Source organism: Galendromus occidentalis, unplaced genomic scaffold (assembly GCF_000255335.2).
Source record: "Galendromus occidentalis unplaced genomic scaffold, Mocc_1.1 scf7180000077485, whole genome shotgun sequence".
Classification (NCBI taxonomy): Eukaryota; Metazoa; Arthropoda; class Arachnida; order Mesostigmata; family Phytoseiidae; genus Galendromus; species Galendromus occidentalis.
In genome coordinates this window covers 957,121-972,408 of record NW_003805473.1, presented here as the reverse complement: position 1 = coordinate 972,408, position 15,288 = coordinate 957,121, and positions in this window count along the sequence as shown.

Below are 15,288 nucleotides of genomic sequence, written 5' to 3'. Positions count from 1 at the left end.
CCGGAGCCCCGTACATTAGCCTCCCACATACCACGTAGCATCGTAACGTCTTTGTTTATGCATGTCACTATAAGTAGGAAAGCATGAAGGGACGTTGAGGAGTAATGTTATACCTATGTACGTATCTACAAACAAATAAGCTTCGGCTCGTCCCGTTCGTGATGAGAGAGCCCTCTTGCGAAGCATGAGATGCTCCTCAAAGAGACCCTCCATTCCGATTTCATCCACTCCGGAGCCAGATGCAACTTCAAAGGAGCGAACTCGGTCTGATTAGAAATTTCGGCGAGTCCAGCCTTCTGGTTTTTGTTGTCTGAGATCCAGCACCCGCATCGACGATCGCTCTTCCTCTTCGGGCGGATGTTGCAAGCAGGTCCGGCGGATGTCTGCCCTCGTGCGCGGGTTCGCGTGCGGCTCGCGAGTTTACAATATAGCATTCAGACGCAATCGCACGCCTCAGAGCATCTCTGCGGGAGATTTCTCTCGGGAGGGAAGGGGTGAAGATGCGATATCTAAATGGCTTAGGAATATCCTCATCCGGCGTCTCGGGAATGCTTTACGCTCACTACCATGCACCTCCGCCCCCTTTTCCCCACTTATGGTAGACTGAATACACGACAAAAGTGATTCGTGGTCAAAACTACCGAAGAGACTACTCGACGTCATTCACTAGGAATTTCTCGCTTGCTCCCGCCGACGTCTGTTTTCGCTTCTAGGTACTATGTAGAAACCTCGCTCGGATCTCGAAGTTGCGACTTCGCTTGACGGAGCTCCCCTTGTCTCGCGCGTCTCCTGTTATAAAGTCGATCCTCGAGTCTACAACCTCTACCTGAATGCAAGCCGTCGCGATGCTTGGCAATACAGCGCCGGAGACCGACGAATTGTTCCCATTATAATCGCTTGTGGGAGCATGCATACTACATAGCATAGACGAAGCGGCAAGTTCCAGACAATACGATTATGCCCGCCCCCTCCACGCTGTTCCGCATCTCACGAGAAAACTTATTTTCGCTCTCCGAATCGGTAGCCGAACGGTAGTCGTTATTTCGTCCGGGCAGATACCCGAAGGGACCATCGACGCAAATACAATATGCGAGCCATGGTCGCATGAAAGCAATGGTTTTCCTTGTGCAGCAGACTCACTCTTGTCTGTGAGCAGCGTCCCTCGACATTTCCTGAATTTCTCCCTGTCCGCCGAGTTCCGGGTCGGATATTGCGGACTCGAGTTGAGCAATTCATCGACGGATACCAGCAAACCCCCTACTAATAGTCGGCCTTTCGGTTGATCCTCGCGTGTCGGTCGTAGTAGCGCTCGGCCCGTTTACGGACTCAGTCAGCCGAGTCTACGCTCAAGGCCTCTTCGAGTCATTTGTCGTTCGACAACAACTGGTGACAAGACTCTGGTCGTAGAAACTTAATTTCGAACCGCATTCTCGCCCCGCTCACATCAATATACCAGCCTTCAATAATGCTAACCGAACGTAAGCTGTTATTAAGCTCCCCTCCGGACTCGGGGGAGGGGGAATAGGCCGCCTTTCGGCTGCAATATGCGGCGATAATTCGCCCACAAGCCGCCGATCATTTTCTCCGTGGATCGTTCGTGGAGACGTCAGGAGACTCTTCGGTGATCCGGAGTTTCTCCTGAGAAGCTTTCGGGATCGGTGAGTGCATGGAAATTGTTTGTTCGAGGGAGCCAATCGGCATTCCGGAGGAGCTCCATGGATGAGGGTGAACTTTGAGAGGCTGCGCGATCCGATCTCGACTCAGAGTGAATCTCCAGCTCATCAGAAGGGTGAATGAATCAACAATCGAAAGATGCTCCGCTCCGCTGACTTGCTTTCTGAATCGGAGATCGAGATTTCAATTCCGGAAACTCTCAGCAGACCGGCTCGGATCACAGAGTCTATTCAGAGAGAGGCATCAAAAAATCAGAGCAGCTCGCTTTATCAAGTCTTATTTATCCAGGGATCCCCCCTTTGCCTCACTGGGTCGTTCATCCTCTGTAATCCTCGAGTTGCTTCGTTGCACATGAAAAACTCGAGAACATATTCGGCTTTCATGACTCCGATCTTCTTCTACTTGAAAATGGCTCCAGCTGAAAGATGATCTTGATATTTGGGACTTGCTGCACGCTGCGAGCTCAGATCGGCATTCATACTGCGTCGTCCCGTACCTCCCGCACGGGAACGTTCCGGAGATGGAAGAGCGAAGAAGAGCGCGGCCGAGAGTGGGAAATTATCGGAGGTAGCTATTTTAGAAAGATTCAATTCAAGTCCATTTTTGCTCCGCGACTCGAAACGTGATCCCGTCGTCTGTGGCTACTCGGGGTCTTGCGAGAATAACCTTTTTGAGTTGTGAAACTGATTGAGGCTCCGAATTCAGCTCGTTTCCGACAGAGCTGAGATACTCCCGACCGGCCGGCTTTCCGCACGTCATGAAACAAAGTTTACGCAATCTCCAGCTGAGACTTCGAGACATCTGGGGACCAATGGTCAACAAGTATCCGCTGCATATTCTCGCGCTCCTGTGCGCTTCCCATCCCCAATTTATTGATGAGTCACCGCAAAATCGCCAAGCCGCGCTATCGGTCGCTGAAGCTCTGACATCAGCACACAGACTCTGCCCGGAGCTCGCTTGCGAGTTCGCGAATATTACGTAAATACCCGCATGCTCGTGCAGACGGGAACTCACATATAGATCGAAAGACAAGCCTTTGAAGACAGCAGGGTTTGTCGCCGCGGAACATCCTCACCATTTGATCGCGACTTCGTTCATTGTTCTGAAGGAACCATTCGCAGAATCCATGTCCCGGAAGGCTGTGGCGTTGAGCGATAGGCGCTGGGTCGCAAGTGGATTTCCGCCGTGTTGATTTTCACTTCAGCCGCTCGTAGACAAGACCGTGAAATATGAAGATAGAAACGAAACTAAATAAACCACTCGGGGAGGAGAGATTGACCGTTGCTGTTGCATGAGACTACTTGCAACAGTAGAGGCCCTCGCGGCGGAGCGGCATGGTGACGATAACAATCCGGAATCTGCCCCCCCGAGACCTCGTAAAGAGAGCGAGCCAATTCTTCGCTCGAGAGAAGATACAACAGGTTAACCATGCTCGCGATATCGCCGGGGAAAGAGCCTCCACGGACAAGCGCATTTTTCGAGCGCAGGAGCAACTCGTCCGTGTTCCGCTCGGCCGCCAAAAAGGAAGATGATACGCGTCGTGAAGTCGTCGAGGAAGAGGGACGCGATCTCCCGCCCCCAGATAACTCTCTGCGAGGAACTTCCACCTCTTTGGACCCACTCTCGGGAGCAGAATTCTGTGTAGCCTCTGAGAAACGACAAAACATCGGATAAACTTGGTACTGACACCGATTGTGTCCCTGCTCAACGGTGACTCTCGGTGGAGATGGTCCCAGACAGCTGGATAATCTAATGACCCTCGAAGGGTTGAGTCGCTCTGACAGCAGCTCGAGCCTGGGATGCGGGAAGAAGAAGGGAAACCTTCTCCGTACGTTCCAATCAAGCGTGACATTGTTTTCGGTATACTCTCGGCTCCGGCCGGAAATTTCTCATTCGGCAGCCGAAGTTACCCACAACGCAGGCTCCCGAGTCAGATGAATTTTCTTGCGGATCACGGACGACTGCCTGCGCTATCGTGAAACCTCCTGAACCCTTGAGGAAAAAAGTGACGTCTGTGACGGAGGCAGCGTCGGGATTTCGGTTGGAATATAATGCTCTCGAAGTCGACGGATTTCCGGGCCACGAATTCCCACAATTCGGCTACCTTGGGTGGGCGTTACCCGTGAAGCCCGATTCGTAAATTGAGCTCCGAGCGGACAAAGTTTCTCACAGCTAGGTGTTGAAGACCACCGTCTGTCCCATATTCCCATTTACTAGTGTTCTCCGACAACAAAGCTGTTAAGTCGTCATTCTTTCCTTGTGGGAGCCTAATTCCATGGGAAGCACTTCCATCTCGAGCCGCTCCTTCCCGCATCGGTTCCTATTGTCGTTGCATTGAGACATTCGCCACTCTGGGCCTGTTATTTTCTACCGACCGCTCGTGTTGGAAAGGATGAGCATAGCCTCTGATAAATCCGAGTTTTCACTCTCGGAGAGTGTTTTCAGTAACGCGCATTCCGCGTTCAGGCAGAGCATGGCGCTCCGAAACTCGAGACGGATCCTCGCCGCTGCCGCCGGCGCCGCTTTATGCGTAGTTGCGGTCGTGACAGTTACCGTAGTCGTTATCCGAAGACCGAGTGGAGACGTTTCGCCAGAGACTGAACTAAAGTCGATCCTCTCTACGCGATCGGAGGACCAAAGTGTTGCTGAAAGTGCTCCTGTGTCCACTGAAGATATGCCGGAATCGCGCACTGTCACATCTACAACAAAGGAGACGGAGTCGCTGTCTGTAACATCGAGGACAGAGTCGATTTGGAAATCAACGTTTACGACACCACCTACCGAGATAATTACCGTGCCTATGGAGTCTTCACAAGTCGAGGAAATAGTGACCCGGGAGCCGCCTCGGACTTCTTCGAATCCCTCAAGCTCCCTGACGTCGATGGCGACGGGTCTCGTCACTTCCACGCTACCGACGACGATTCCCCACATTACGGATCCATCCCCATCCAACACGCGAAATGCGTCCATACGGAATGGATGGCGGGATTTTCTAGCACTCGAATTCAACTATGACTGCACACCTGAGAAGTCGATCTCCGGGGTGGATTTCACGAGGGACTTCGGTGAAGACCCAGAGTTTAGCAGAGTCCCAGATGTTCCGCTATTCTACCGTCGGGAGCACGGTTCGGGCGAGGTGTCTTGCGCTCTTGTTTATTCTATGAGTCATGCGTTTTCTGTACCCGCTGACGCATATGACAAGTGCACATATAATATGACGATGCTTTCCGAATATTACGTTCGGCTCCCGAATTTAGACTTCGCGCAAGCTCCAGCCGGAGAGTGGAGAATTCGCCAAGATATCGTCGGACTCGCGGTTGACTGCGGTAACTGTGTTGCCATCAAACAATGCAAGGAGCTTCCAGAGGGGGAATTTTTTGGAATCTGCAGATAGATGTTGATTGAATGTGCATTGGGAGAGTGTGCTCCTTACCACGGATGGTCGTCATCATTCATCATTCATACACATAGGTAGTATATTGACAAGTAGCTTCTGGTGAGCCCAACGAGTCAAGAGGGCTTGAAAGGAAGTGCTGCCCTCCAAACGAGCCGTGTGTCCCCCAGTCGAAGCAGCCACATCGTTCTAATCCCGTAGCGTCGATTCATCGAAGAGCATCGGTTCAAGAGCCTATTCTTGACTGATGGGAAGACGAGACTCAGATACTCTTTCTGATCTCTATAAAACTCTGTCAACTGCTTTCCGTACATCATTCCTTAATAATAAATGAGTCCGAAGTCCGTCGAAGTTTGTCCGGAACTCAATTGGGAAATCGGAGCGGAGTAAATCACGTGCTCTGTGCCTCAGAGAAGAATAACACAAGGATGGTTCCTCGTGGAGGCGGAAGGGAGTCGCATACAGAGCGGATTCCCTTCCTCCGAGTCAAAGTCCATGGAGCTATTTAGTCGTTAGTCATGAGCGTGCCAAAACGCCGAAAGGCAGGATGCGACTCGAATGTCATGTTTATATCCCATAAAAACATGCATCACTTGTAGCAGAGAGCTAGTTCGCTTTTCTAAACTTTGATATCATTGCTCAGTGATTGTCGTTGGAAAGCGCATCTGATAATCTGTGGATAGATTTTCGAATCCGGGGAGGGGGCCCCTAGAAAATTTCTCGCCAGCTCTATCGCGTAAACAAACCCATCGTTCGTCGGCAGAAAACATTGAGGAAATATGTTGACGCTTGGAAAAGTTTTCATCCGCGTATCTGATGCCACAAGATTACTCTCGCTGCTCATTGATCCGCTTTGGGAACAGGAGCTGGAGTTTCATCTCGGTTCCTTCCGCCCAGAAAAAAAGAGGACGCCCCTGGTGCCATGTTCAAATCAATGGGAGAGATATTTATGCCCAAGCAATCCGCCTCATGTCTACGTTTCTCTGAGTGCCGAACCGATGAAACGGGAATATGCTCTCTCAGGGCAGAATGCTATCTTCAGGGGCGAATGAAGCTCGACTGTGAAGATAGGTGGTCTCGTTTTCTTTAGCAGTGATAGCAATACTTTGAAAGCATTTCAATATTCATAATAGAACGATGAGGCGCGCGTGATGGACGAACCTCGTCCGTGTTACGATCGCACCGTCTCTTCTTCCGAGAATCATCGATGATTCGTGGAAAGGAGAGACGAATGCTTTATTTATCACATTACATTCGGATGCACAAGCCGCTTTTCGGGAGCAAAATGAATATGCCCCATGTTGGAACACGTGTCTAGAAAATGAGAAGAGGCGACTCGTCGGGATGAGAGACTCGAGTCTATCGTGGTGGAGAGTGTTTTCATCATTCAGTCTCGTCGTCCGCGCTCAGTCGGAGAATGGCGCCACAACGAATCATCGCTATGGCTATTGGAGCTGCATGTATCGTGGCAATGGTGGTGGTCGCCGTGATTCTGAGCAGAGCTCCAAGCGTGGACCTTCCGCAAGAAGCAGAGTTCTTCTTAAGTAGCCCGAGAATCAGTCTCACGAGCGGGGATTTTCCCCCCAAAGCCTCGGAAACGAAGCCACGGCCGTCGATTCGGATTCCCGCGTTTTCAACCCTTGCACCGGCGGCAACTTCAACCGCGAGATCAGCATTCGCGGCCTTCGGGTCCCCGTCAGACATCACTCAGTCGCGAGATCAAGGCGCTTCCCTGAAACTCGAGTGGGAACGTTTCCTGAAGCCAGTCTTGAACTACGATTGCGAGAACAATCGGCGGATCTCCCCGGAGAATCTCACGAGACTCACCCAAATGGATTTCGAAGTAGACATGACTCCCGCCAACCTGTTGTTCTACCGCGAGCGTGAATCTGTGAACGGAACATTTTGTGCTGTGGTCAAATCCGTGCCTTCTTCCTATTTGGTCTCCGGATATTCCGACTGCAAGTACAACCTGAAACTTCTGCTTGACTACTACATACGGGTTCCGAATCTCGAGTTTCCCCGCGCCGATAACGTCGACTGGGGTATCGACCCGACCGTCGCAGCCCACGCGGAAGATTGCCAGAGTGTCGTCGCCGTGAAACAGTGCAAGGAGCTCCCGGAGCACAAATACTTCGGAATCTGCTGAGTGCCCGAGCCGGAGCAGACATCATCTCGTCCCGATTGATGTTGCGGCGGAAAATTCTGATCAGCTCCTTCCACAGGGCTTGTGCCATCGAATTCCTGTGTAGTCGATTGAATGCGACTCAGTAATTGACTCGATCTCAAATATCTGGCGAACAGATAAATTCAAGCCCTTCACGAGGCAAAATTTGAGCTCGCCGTGTTCCGAGAGACGCTGTAATCCCCAACCAACGGCGCCAACAGCTCAATTCGAGAAAGCTCGTTGATGTGTTTTCAATATTGTATTACGACGCTACCGTAATTTCCGGGAGACCGAAGCGCTCAGAGCCACGCGTTCATGGACTCGTGGAACAGACGTGAAAGAATACACAGTTGTATGTTTACTGATCCGCGGTGTGCTCGATCCCTAGAGTGAGTTTCCTCGCAAGCCACAGCCCAAGATGATGGAAATGTCAACCCGCCCACTTCAAGATTCGTGAAACACTGCCTCTTAAAGTCGCTTTAGGCTGTCAGGATGGGGAGGATATTTTCTCGTCTATTTTGAGTTTTTGGTAAAAAAAATTACGAGTGAATTTTTAACGATTTAATGCTTGGCTCATCGATGAAAGGATGAACGACGACGACTCTTCATTCCGGATCAACCCCCCTCCGGGTAGGAAACCAGCCCACGTTTTTTTCGTCTCCGGAGCAGGAAGAGAGGAAGCGCCGCGAATTCCGCAGTTGGGGGATCTGCAGAAAAGGAGTCGAGAGACGTTTCTGTAATAATCTCGGAATCTTTTTCGCCACCTGCAGCCGTCTGGTGCTAGTTTCAGCTTCAATTGTTTTGCAGGCGGTCCACGTTGGACTTTTAGCTCACCAGAGACTTTACGGCACTTCTCGACAGCTGCACATGGCCATAATACACTTAGGCTTATCTTCAGCTTCCACTAGCGAGGCTTACGGCCAGTGGGAGGAAGAAACCGTCGGGCCCGTTGGTCACCGACCGGCCAGCCGTAACTCCGATTTGAAAGCTAATTCAAGAGCGCTGCGCGGAACACGCCAACGCTTTCCTATGTTTGAAGTGTGGGCTGAGTGATTCATGCGTAGAAATTTCGAGGTAATCGCATGAGACCGATGCCCCAATGCCAGCGTTTTTGCTCTGGACGAGCGATGCACCATCGTGTACCTTCCTCGGCGGTGCACACCGTCGGCATCGTTATGAACGACACAGGAGGACGATGAGCCGGTGAGGGTGGGGGGAAGGCGGGCTGACGTAACCGAGACAACGAAGTTTCGAGCGTCATTGTAGCAAAGGGAAGAGAGGCCACACGGAAGTAGGTCATTGCTAGACGCTGTCGGTACTGATAGAAAGGGAAACGTGAGAATTTTCCTTCCGCCACCTGCGCTCCATTTGCAAGCCACCACAGAACCTTTGTAACTTGAGTGCGTTATCATCACCCTGCAGAGAGTCCCTGGCGCCTTTTCCGAAGTTTCCCGTGCGCGACGGATGAATTTCTCTGTGATCAGGCGACGACGCAAGCGTTGGGAAGGCATCCTGCACAATATACATACATATGTCGTCTTGCTCTCTCTCCCCGATTATCTGGTCCGTAAAACTGTGACACAAGATGCCTCAAATCGCGGGAAGCTCCAGGTAATTCATGTCCGGTTTCCTCTGGAGCCCGTTCCGCGTCGACAGGGTCGACTGACAGTGTGAGAGAGTGGGAGGCTGAGGCGCTTTTATCCGGCAAGGTTACGTCCCGCAAACAAGTGCCCCGGAACATTTTTACGATCGAATGACCATCATTATTTATAAGTGACCATCGTTTGTGTGCCGAACTCGTACTCTCGGCTGCGAGCTCATTCGGACTCGCCGACAGGAAACCCGTGCTCTGAAAGATCTCGATCAAGCGCGTGGGTGTTGGCTTTCAAGTGGTTATTTTCTGCCCGCAATGATTCGATCTTCCTCGCCCGGAGCAGGTTCACGGATCTTTCTGTTCGTTATCGATGAACTGATTCCACGAAAATCCGCCGAAGAAGATTTTCGGGCGGATCAGAAGGAAGTCCAATGGATCAAAGGTGGGAGCAGAAAGGACGGTGGCAGCAGCTGCTCCCCGACTTTGTTTTCAAGCGCACCATTCTTCACGTCTGTCGAGTCTTTGACGTTATCCGGTCGCAGAAAGACTCGTCACCATTCTTCTGGAATCAGCGCTCTGACTCAGATGTCATTTCAGGCAGAGACTCTATTCGCTTGTCTGCAGACGGATAGGATCAAAATTTGACGACCACCGGAGCGGCAGAATTTCCCTGAGTCTCCGGATCGATTCTCGTGGAATCGCGCTTCGAGTCTCTGGTCGGTCGGAGACCGCGGCGGGGGACGAACTCGGGGAGGAGGAAATTCATTTTGCGTGTGCGAGCGAATAGTTTCAAAGCTCGCAACGACAAACCGCGCCTAGGCATGGCAACAAGAGCGTCTCCATCCACCTCCGGGAAAAACTCTATCTACCCGCTATTCGCGAAGTTCGTGCTGCCCGGGAACTGCGCGGAACGGAGACGAAACGATTGGTTGACATCAGGTCGGGGCTGTGACAAAGCGTACGACAGCTATGGTTTTGACGTCCCACGCTCCCGAAATATCTCTCTCCTCCTAGTCTCCCGCACTCCGCGCCTCTGTCCAGTCTGATGAAACTCAGGCAGCGATCGACAGATTTGAAGTAGATTTCCCGAGAAAATCGAGGTCAAGCAGGTAGAGCTCGATGAAGGCTTTCGATTTCGAAACGAATCGATCACAGTCCATGCCATGCAAGGAAGTTCTTCAGCGAACTCCCAAAGTGATTTATCTCTTAACAACCCACGATTTCGCGTGACTAACTCGCAGACCGGACCGTTTCAGCCGGGAGAATTCGATTAACGACCTCTTTCCTCAAAAGACGTTCCTTCGACGACGCTCATAACTCTTTATCGCCTAATAAAGAGACATTAGATTAAATCAGTGCAACCAATGGTTCCGGCAAATCGGGGCTCTAATGCGGGGTAATGACGACGCTCCGGAACCATATTTCGCATAGGAGCAATCGTTTCCCGTCGAATTTTCGGAACTCAAGACAGATGTGCAGATCATGCAGATATCGAGCCCCTTCTGCGATCAAATGGGAAGAATGAGCAGTCACTCCGGTAACCTTGCCATTGTCGCACCGTTTCTCTGTGGAGCGGAAATTTGGGGAAAGAAGAGTCCGTGCCAGTCGTTCCTGCAGGCGATTTTAGCAGGAATGACCACATGTGGCTCGTATATACACCCATCCTCTGTTTTTGCCGACATCCCCGAATTATTGACCCTACGTACATCTATTCGTCCATCTCCATATGCAGCTGCGATGTTTGTTTCTGGCGGATATTGCTTCCCTTCTTCCGTTCGCGTATAGGGCAGCAGAGAGGAACAAGCGCATGCCGAGAGAATAGAAACGACAAGCGCACGTCCGTGAACCGCGGGGAAGCGATCGCGCATCCTTATTCCTGCGGATGTGGAAACAAGGACTTACGACCTTCGGATCAGAATTTATTTGGGTTAGAGGAGGACGGGTCGCACAATGACCCGAACCCTTGGCGGAGTGTTCACATCAGTGAGCAGTGTAAGAATGCGAGCTCTCGTAAGTGTGTCAGCAGTCATCGATCAGCACACGATGAATTATAATTCATCGTAATAACTATAATTATCGTTGAGACGACTCTGGTTTTGACTCAGATGGACTTGGAAACGAATTTCGAGCTTAGCTCATTTTTACGCCGGGCGCCATCGGCGGAGATGACCAACAATTCAAAGAACTTCTCAGGCAGCCCTAATAGCGGCATATCCGAATAGCGACCGCGACCTTCTAGTATGATCTCATTAGGTGGATCGATGACTAACTTCGTCCGTCGATAGCTCGACCGTGTCATCGAAAGCTAACTTCTCGAGGGACGCAGATACCGGAGACGAGTTGGACGACCCAGAATTTTCTTCGGTGGGAACCGAGATCTCGCCGCATCCGGAAGCTTGCATCTCTGGATGGTCATGAGCTCGAATCCGATTTCGAACTGATTTTTCCGAGTGGAAGGATAATCACTCTGATTGACGCGTGAGTTCTCGCGATCGGAGCGCGGAGCGAGGCTTGCGGAAAGGAGGGCCTCCTTCCGGCAGGCTTCGTCGCCCGTATCTCGGGTAAATCGCTTGAGGTTCTCGAGGCGGTGGTCGGACATCGTACACGGAACGAGACGGTGCGCATCCGAATCGGTAACGCCGCGGGCGATCATCTCGATTCCCCCCCTCGATCACCTGCGAAGCGGGAAATCGCGGGCGATCTCACGCGCCGGAGCGGGAAACCTGCGGCCGGTGCGCATCTCCCCACTGACCTCGATTTGGAAGATTGCTGTCGGGTGTACATTAGAATTGTTCCTCCCATCACGGTGAAGGAGTCTAACGGACGGTCCCTCGAGAGAGCTGGCCACACCTTACGTATCCATATTCCATGTATCACATGTATGTACCTATGTAGACCAGGCGTCGGGGGGCGTCATACGCTCGCGACCCATCCCTCGTTTCACGCAGCCCTATCTCCAAACCAACTCCATATTCGAGAGACCGTCGAGGCCAGTGTCTGACGTGTCATCAGGAGGGCGCGAACGGCCTGAGGAATCCCGACCCGTTTCAAAAAGGATGGGATCGGCGCGCCAGTTCTAGACGAAAGTAAAATCGCCTAGGGGTAATCGGCCTCTGGCCCACACAGCGGCATGGCTGAGCTGCAGCGTCTAGGCCAGGGAAATTGGCACGGCGGAATTCCACGTCCGATGACGGCGTCGCGGGCTGTGATCCAGGGACCAATCCGTAGATCCCTCGAACTCCGGCTCTTTTTCGAGATCGATCCGCGGACAACCGTTATGCACAAAGACTCTGTCACCGCCGTTGACGGGCGTGCGTCGCTTGAACGGGTCGATGTCAAAGAATCCCGGATGGAAATCGTGCGATATTACGAGAGGATCTGGGATCTTCCAAGGCGATCGGTGTCCCAGGCGAGACATCTCCTCCAGGATTCACATGAGCTTTCCAATCGAGATGACCAGCATTGAGAGTCATGGGAGGCATTCGAGTTGCGTCCGGTCCCATCCGGTTTCAACAACAATTCACTCGCGGACGTCCACAGAACAAGCGAAATTTGAACCGGGATCCTGACAATCTCCCCGCGTCAGGATCGCCCGCGGGAAAAGTCAGGATGCACTGTTGACGTACACACAACTTTCCACCATTCCGGTCCGGACGCTCCGGGCCTAAGTGGAGTTTGTTTAGAGCTCGAACGTTTTTTCCGAAGCCTTTCGACATCAACCGGGCTCGAGTAGTCAGCTGTCGATTGTAGCAAACAGAAGAGCCTGTCCCTATTGATCGTGACTTCACAAAGTCGTCCTGTTCCCACCCCCCCCCCCCGATGCCGAAAGTGTCGGTCTCTTTCAGAATTTGTAAACATTGTCGACGGTGTTTTCGCCGAGTGTCTCTCCGGTCGCGAGTTCTTACTCAATTCTTTTCACGTCGTCGGCTCAAAGACGTCTCCGGTATCTGCTCCGTCCACGTCCGGGTGTTTCATCATGCTTCCTGCCTCGAGCAGTACTACATTCTCATTGACTCGTGTTATAGCATCATCCAGACGAGAGTCCGCAGTTGAGGGTACATTATAACATCGGAGCCTGAACCCCAGGCCTAATCTCCGAGGCTGAACGGAGCGAGGAAAGAGCTTCACAGGCCTGTAGGGCAACGGCGAGCCCTGGAACGATGATGACATCATGGGGCTTGTCCTTTCCGTGTGGAGGAAGACGAATCATGGACTCCGACTGAGAATGGATTACTTTTCTGGGAATCTCTTGAAATACCTTAGAAAGAGATTTCACACGTCCAGAGCAGGAAAACAACTCGACAATCGTGGAGGAGGATGTGGGAGCAGTTCTCTCGTGAATTGAGAGAATTTTCTTCAATTGCCTGTTTGCTTCTCATCGGGCCACATAGACTCTACCGTTGGCTCGACGGATAAGAGGATGCGTTGTTAGGACTCGACTTAAGTCGCTCGTTTCCTCCTCCGCTAGCAGCGGCCTCACCTGGAGCTGTTGTCTTCGTTTGTCCACTTATCACGTCCGTTTTCGACGCTTTTACGTCAGCTGGCCCCAGATTTATTTGATCCGAAAGAACTTCCTGGTTGCTTGGTCGGTCGGACAGTGGCTTGGTCTCCTAGCCGATTCCGTCTTCCTCCGAGAGGAAACTCGGTGAAGGAACTCTTCTTCATAAAACTTTGCTGAGTCGATCGGGAGCTTGAGAACGCGATGGCTACCAGACCCCCTTAAAGTTCTGGGAATAGGGACGTAGAGGGGGATTCTTTCCCATACTAGCCATGAGATATCGCTACGGCGGCGACTCAGCGCACGCGGCTTTGAGGGAAGAGCTACACACACACCAAAGCATGAAAGAATTTCGTCAACGAAATATTTCGCTCCATTTATACCCCTCGCCTCTAATGGACGGGTGGAATGACGAAGAGTTGAGCGAATGCTGGACTCGCTCGCTCTGTACATTCTGCAGACGCGATGCCCTCCTGTTTCACTATACCGTCTGTCACAATTATTGCCTAGACTGGAAGATGACCATGGACGGTCGAGGAAGGCCTTGTTCCTCGTCCAGTCGCTTCACCGGACGAGACGGACGAATGACGATTGCGAGGAATCGCTTCGCAAGTTTCCCCCTGGTTACAACGAGACCCTCCCCGTCCATCCGAAGTGCGTAATCGGCACTGCTCTACCCTACTGCATTGGGGGCTTGAAGGTCGAAATTGAACAACGCTGATTTCGAAATGAATCTGTTCGCGACTCGTCGCAAATGAACTCGATTTGAGAGCGTCCGGAGGAGAATTCATGCGAGCGTTTGGGACGAACACATTCTCGATGAAATAATTAATCAAGTCCGGATGTCACGCGCTCTTCTCTGCCGCTCTCGGGGCCAGGAAGTGTTCTCCCGAATTTGGAAACAACCGACGACGAGCGAATCGGAAGGTAGAGAGGGAGGAATTGTGAGAGCGGCTAAAACGAGGAATCTCCATCAGGAGCGAAGACAGTCACGGCCTTTGACAGCGGATTGATGCAGTGCGAAACTCCGATGCAGACATGGTGGTGGCGGTGAAGTCCTTGGAGGCTTCTCAAGACATCAATATGAGTTTTCCGCATGATTGATCCTCGTACGCAACTAGTAAGACCTCATTTACCGACGGTAGAGCGTCTACTCGGCAGTTGGCCAACTTCTGTCCCTCTGGTTGTGCTCAGAGTTGTCGTGCCTTATGGCGATCCAACAAGGGTGATTCATCGAAAATAAATACACGAGTCTCGCTCTCGATACAGGGGGAGAGAATGAATCGTTCTGTGATCATTTCGTCGGGGGAAGTCAATCCCATGAGCACCGCCGATAGGTCATCCCCATATTGCAGCTCAACGGATAGTCAGTGCTGGAAAGATTTCAAAAACAGCGTCAGCGGATTTGTCACAGTTGAGTTGATTTCTCTATATCCATCTGGGGTAAGTGTGCCCGAGAGTGGGGAGACTCCAGTCTCTGCCGTGGCACCTACAGACGACTGCGGTTCGTCACCTTCAAGAGGGAATTCGAGCTGCAGGGCATGGCGCGAGATTGAGTGTTTAAATATTCAAGTAATTCCAAGAGTATGTATTGTGTCAAGTCGGTCGCCAGGATTGGATTAGTTTATCAGTGCTCAAACGGGATTACTTTTCAAGCAAGAGCAGACAGAGGATGAAGGCTTGAGGGATTTTTTCCTTTGATGAGATAACCGCGGGAGTTTAACGCAGCTCAAAAGATCATTTGATAGCGTCGCCACTCATTGAAATTCTAATAGATTCCTAAATCGCTGTCCCGCACCGCTTTTTCTTCCATCGAGAGAGAATATCAAGACGTCGATTTCCAGCTGGATCTTAGTTTCTACCCGAGTACAGACGCTTCAAGATTCTTCGCCTACGCTGCCGTAGACGTGGGTGGGCCCATGCTCTGAGAGAGAGTTCCACCTTTGTTATTCTCCTTTGAG